General features: G+C 37.1%; 1 protein-coding gene across 1 annotated transcript in view; it reads right to left on the bottom strand.

The window, feature by feature from the left end:
• MRLN (myoregulin) overlaps nucleotides 1–5,853 on the bottom strand; it is a 9,720-nt gene extending 3,867 nt beyond the window's left edge. The window contains exon 1 of the mRNA XM_012723574.1: nucleotides 5,792–5,853. The gene's annotated coding sequence lies outside the window, so the exon portion shown is untranslated. The remainder of the gene's footprint in view (nucleotides 1–5,791) is intronic.
• Nucleotides 5,854–6,337: the final 484 nt, after the last annotated feature.

Below are 6,337 nucleotides of genomic sequence, written 5' to 3'. Positions count from 1 at the left end.
AACATGGGGGTGCAGGTATCTTTTTCAATCAGTGTTTTTGTGTCTTTTGGGTAGATCATTTTATTATTTTATAAAATGTTGTACTGAAATCTGGGACTATAAGAAGAGTTCATCTGCAGAGTGAGTTGATCCCTAGGCAAAAACAAAACATAGCAAAATAAAAAAACCTAATTCTTTAAAATTATCAAGAGCACTAAGAGTTCACTCATTTCTCAATTTCTCTCAACCTGTTTCCTCTTATTAAGCATGGATTCTTGGTCAAGACAAAGAAAAGAACATACTTTGCAAAGTCTCTTTTCAATCAAAAGAAAAATACTTTTCATTGGATTCAAATTTGTAGTCGTTAGCACATGAGTCACATTTTAAAAATATTTTCCTTTTTAACAAGAATTTGCTGACCCTCCTCCCTGTTTCCATCAAAAGCTAATGGTAAAGATAACATTGACACAAGTTTTTAAAAGACACATGTTGAAAACTGAGACATCATTGAATTCTATCCATATTTTTTAATTGATTGTCCAGTATATGCCAGGCTATGATTATGCATTTTTGGGAGCTGAAGCAACTGGCCAAGGCCACTCAGTATTCTATGCTGGAGCCTGGACCTATTCAGTCAGGACTCCAGAAGCCAACCTCTTTCAACTACATGCATTTATTGATGTTTTCAGTTACTCTTGAAAAGACCTGTATTACAAAGGAAGTCAGCTATCCTCATATGGAAATACCCCAATGTAATTAATATCATCCATTCTTCCTCTTCAGTCCTGGTGCCAATCTGTATTTGTGAACAATTGCTTGAAAAAGGTGCACATGGTTCTGCTGGACCCGATAACCCTGAATTTGGCAGGATATCTTTACAATAGCCTGTTGTTAATTTGTACACAAAAAAAGCAACCTGCTATTTCTAAGTAGGATGTGCACAGCAACCAAGTTAGCTGAAAATACAGAATTTTTTTTTGCTATTTTTATTAGCTTTTACTACTTGAAATTTTATTCTTATTTATTCTTGTTATCTAACCACCACTCAGTTTATGATTAGTTTATGATCAATTTATGACCTCCTTAACATTGGCTGGACAGAAAATGAAGAGATTGCTCCCAGGACATGGTAGTTGAGAGATAAGTCTAGAATCAGACTGATGGAGCTTCACTCACAAAAGTCACATATCACAAGACTTATATGGACAAGTTACATTAATTCCTGATGCCTAAATGATCACTTCTATAGAATTAAGATGATAATAATAATACCTACTTATTTCTTAGGATAATATGAGAATTAAATGAATTAATACTTGTGCCTATCAAGTAAATACTTAATATGCCAGTGACTATTAGTATTATGGTCTAGCATGTTACTATCTAGGTGATACTCTCTGAATAAATCATACTTTTGGAATTTATTTTTTTTAAGATGTATTTATTTGTGCATACAGAACTGGAGTGCAGGCCAGAGGTGCAGGAGTATTGAGGATTCACTAGAGGCAGAGCAAGGAGCAGAACAGACAGATCGACAAAGTATACTGCTGAGGGGAGCAGTGGGCAGGTCAGGAGAGGTCTGACACGCCATGTGGGTCACCTCCCTGGCTAGGGATGGAACTCAGAAATGAAGCGGCTGTAGCGAGTTTCATGGTGCTACACTTAAACCCACTGCACAACCAGGGAGGGCCCTGGGATATTTTTAAGTACCTATATACGCAAAACTGTCAAACTTCTATTCATCCTTTTACCGAGGGGCTCCTCCTCTGTCAATCTTCCTGAGTTCCTCTGGTAGAATTTATTGCCCACTTGACTATAATGTATTGCATTTCTGTATTATATTTCTTTGTTGCATGTACAGGTGGTTACTGTCTTCCAAAAAAGCAGAGCTAAACTTAATGAATTCTGAATCTTATGAATCCTGCCCTACTCCATCTGATACTAATTAACTTTCAGCAAATGCTGATTTAATAACTGCAAGTAAATAGAAGCTGCAAAGAGTAGAGTTCACTTTGTTCAAATGACAATTATACAAAAAGCATAAATTTAAGTCTGCGTGTCCCATCAATTATGTAAAAAATAAACTCCAGGAGTGGGGTGTTTTAAACTTGTTTGCAGAAGGGATATGTCTTATTCTCATAATTTTATGTTCAATAATATCCTTCAGAAATTGAGAAATCTCATGGGAATTATATCTTGTTAGTGTCTTTGCTTTTGATTTTGCTTTTTGCTGCAATTAGAGAACCAAATCAATCTGCTGGAAGGTCACAAGATTTTGGCACATGCCCTGCCAGGTTTTAGGATGAGGGTTTAGAGTTGAGATGGCAACCATTTCTACAGTGTAATGGAGATTTGTCCCATTAAGAATCCAGAAATGGATGCTGGGGTGATAGGGCAAGAGACATAAACTCCTTAAACATGAGTCTTCCCAAATTTAACTGAGACATCAGCCATACTGATGGCAAATGGATTTTGTATATTTTTTAAGTTTCTAAAATTTGAGTTCAAGTTGTATTTTCTGAGCTAATTAAGGCCACAATAGATTCTGAATTATAAAGTTGAATTATGTTGAGAAAGGGGATTTAACAGACGTCTGTGGCAGTAACTCCTCAATGATTTGAACCTTGTATGAAAGAAAACTTGAATAAAAATCCTGAAAAACACTACATGGCTTAATACTTAAATGATGGCGACACCTTGTTTTCTAAGAAAGAATTTCAAGGAATTTTCTCTTTCTAGCTACAAAAGACCATAACAATAAAAGATATGAAATATTATAGAAATAACATATGAAATATTATATAAACATAATGTAAATATTATAGAAAAAATGTTGATGCTAGAAAACATGTTTGAGCCTCTATAAGCAGCTCTTTTGACAAATGGGGTCCAGAAAAATGCAGTGACTTGTCTCAAGTCAGAGTTACTTTGAAAATAGCCCCAGCAATTTTTGGCATTTATGATAAATTGGATGCTGCATTTCAACCAACTTAGCTATTTGAAAAGATTCTACTTTCATCCACTTCAAGCTTCTTTGATTCAGGCCAAGGCAAAACAAGAAAGCCTAGAATAAAGTAAACCACAAGCAAAATTAGGAAATCTCAGCAAAAGCCAGAGAACTTGACAAAGTGGACTTCGACTGAAAATCAAAACATGTGCTTTGTCACAGATGGTTGATCAGCATGATAAAGTGAAGAGACTGTGGGTTTGAGAGGCAGATGGAACTTGTTTGATATCTTCGTTCTGGCTCAAATCAGCTCTATAGCCTGGACCAGGCACTTAACCCCATCTGCTACCTCATCTGCATTATAGAGGTAATATATTTGTCAGGATGTTGAAAGAATTTTACTTGTAACTACAGTTAAGGAGGATCTTGACATACTTCAGTTTTCATTTTATTAAACCTTATGAGGTGGGTAACTAACACATCTACTTCTTTAGTTGGAGAGACTGAAGTCCACAAAGGCTAAGGAAGTTTTTCTAGGTCAGAGACCAGAGATGACCAAAGATTAGAATGGAGGTCTGCTTGGCTCCAAAGCTGATAGCTTCAGCCACAACACTATCTTCGGCTTGATAAAAAGATAGCCAAGTTCCCAGCATGTTGCCTGAATAGTGGCTGGTACAATGAAGCAGCAGAATTAGCCACTTCTCTGAGCCAATTATGGTGAAGAGAGATGAATAATCCAGGGAAATGAGAGAAAGCAAATGGATGCAGGATTTGGAAAGGCTTGGGAAGACACACAGACAGACAGGCAGTAGGGTGTTTTATGGCCTGCCTGTGCTAAAGGAGGGCCACCTGATCACCTGCAGGCTTCAGGGAGACAGGGTGGTTCCAGACCGATGTGGAACCACTCAGTTCCACTACTCTTCAACTCTATCTCTAATGCTTTCTAAGTCAACACCTGCCCAATTCAGGCTTTTCCAAGGCATCTCTGACTATGTCGCAAATGTTTTAAATAAATATTTTGGTCCTAGAAGAAACTATTTTTCTACACGTGAAGAAACGTAGGTTCTTATTATCCATTATCAAGACTCCCCAAGACTGAGGTTTCCCTATGTTACATTTCTGCCCCAAATAGGAGATCAAATTTATTTGGGGTTGGTAGTAGAGATGCATGAGAATGTTGGGCTAGTTTGCATTCTTAAAAGCATGTGGCAGAACATTTCAAAAGGTCTTCTTGGTCTGCAACCTGCGCAACTCTCAGTAATTCACTGCCATTTTTTTTTTATCCTTCAAGGAGCAGACTTGATTTCTGTTCCCAGAAACTATTATTTGTAGTCAAGTCCTGGTGAAAAGGTTGATGGCTAGGTTGGACAACAGAATTTCAAATTCTCACAGTTGGAGTTAAATAAGTGTTTGCGAATGAAAGCTTGTAAAGTAAAACAAAAATTTCACCTCTGTCCTGAGTGACATTTGAGAACACTTTGGGAAGAAGTTACTCTCTGAACCAATCTCCTTTCTTTCTCCTACTTAGAATCAAATCTAATGTAGCAAGGAAGAAAAACCCATCCCTTGGAACCAAAGAAACTCATAAGCAAAAGAAAAATTTTAGAATGTTGATTAAAGTATGTCTATGAAAACAGTAGCTCATGCTTTAAAATTGTTCTGGGAATGTCTCTATTATCACCCATTGTAATTGTAGCTAACCACATACCCTTCTCCTATCCTCCATCTTTGCCCAGCTTACATCGTTCTAAAGTTAATTACTAATGTATTTGTCAAAGTCAGCTATTGTTTCTAAACTTTAAATTAATGTTTCCCATCAAAGAGCACGTTGGAGGTTCTAGATTTTAGTTTCAAACAAATGAAAGATGACTAAAATGTCTCAGGACAAATTCAAATGAGGGATTTCATAAATAAATTACAACACTTGGTTATTTATATACATCGTGAGCAAATCATACTGCCCAGTAAAAGAGGTTATGTCTTATTTCACAGAGCTGAGGCTCAGAAAATTTGAGTAATTATTTTAAATTACAACCTGTGAGTGGTCAAGCTAGAACTCAAAACCAGTCTAGCATCTGCCTCCTTCCAACTCACTGTAATGTGTCCCTTACATTTTTACTGCAGAGCTTGATGTACATGGTCAAGAGAATTGAATCTATACAGCCAAAGCAAAGCCATATTAGTCCACGCTCCTGAAGAATGACTGAAGTGTAGGTTTTCAGCTCTGCTCACAAGGACTGAGCAAGACATTGGCCTTTCTGGGCATCAGGGTCCTCCTTTTCCAGACAGAAAACTCAGTGACCTACTTTGCGGGATTCTGAGAAACAACCATTGTAAAGGAGACCACAAAGACAAAGCCTTTGGCTAAAAAAAAAAAAGAGGCAGCAATGAATCTGTGGAACAAGACAGCTACCATCTCTGATCCAAATCTCAAACATGGAAAACTGAAAAGTTCCAAACCTCTCATCCAAGTCTTTCCTGAAGATACTTTCCATACGTGAGATTTCTCTTTGAAATTGCTAAAATACCCAGTGTGGAAAGAAAAGCCAGGGAGTTGGTAATATCTAGAATAGCATAATAGTCACATGCATGGTAAGCCTAGTGAATATTGCTAACCCCTCGCTCTTCCTATTGCCTTTATTTAGCAGGAAGGAAATGGAAAAAATAGATTCCTAATTCATTCATCCCTTTTATAGACTGTTATAATTGGAGAGATGTTGAAATACAGGGAGAGGGAAGGGGCTTTATAAGTCCAAGTTCTAGCTCAACTATACCCTCCCTCTGAAGAAGAAAATAAGAATAAAATTAACTTGTCTCCTTCCTCAACATTTTTAAATGCCATATTTTTCAAAAAACAAAACTTACTGTTCAGGGACTCAATCAGCAACGTCCAGAGTCAAGGAGATGATCTCTCTTCAGTGGAAAACACCATATGCTCCGAGGTGGATCACTGGGCTGTTATTAATAACTGGCTTAGAGCTTTAGGAAGAAACATGAACCAGACTGTCACAGGAGGAGGCAAGTAGGGAGGAATTGACAGACACAGGTGGGATAAATTATAACAAAAATATGTTTAGCCCATATAGCAGTGAGAAGGGGTTGTTCTACACAATCAATAGATCCTTAAGTTAAATGTTCTAAGAGCTGAAGAACCAACTGACCAAAACATCCTTACCCTTTCACACTCTTGAAAAACACCATGACTCATGTAATATACAATCTTGTGCTCTTATGAGAATATCTTTTCCACGGATATCCGAATATCTTTTCAGTGTTAGACTTTGTTTGACTTCCTGTTTTTTTAATTATATAAGAAAATGATTTCAACTTAGGCAAAGAATGGCTTCAAATTCATATTGTAAAGGATTTAGTCATACTGGGTCTTTCCCACACCTATAGGAGGTATGCGTG

The sequence above is a fragment of the Condylura cristata genome, unplaced genomic scaffold (assembly GCF_000260355.1).
Source record: "Condylura cristata isolate star-nosed mole 26May11 unplaced genomic scaffold, ConCri1.0 scaffold00011, whole genome shotgun sequence".
NCBI lineage: Eukaryota > Metazoa > Chordata > Mammalia > Eulipotyphla > Talpidae > Condylura > Condylura cristata.
This window is presented reverse-complemented; position numbering and strand designations above follow the sequence as displayed.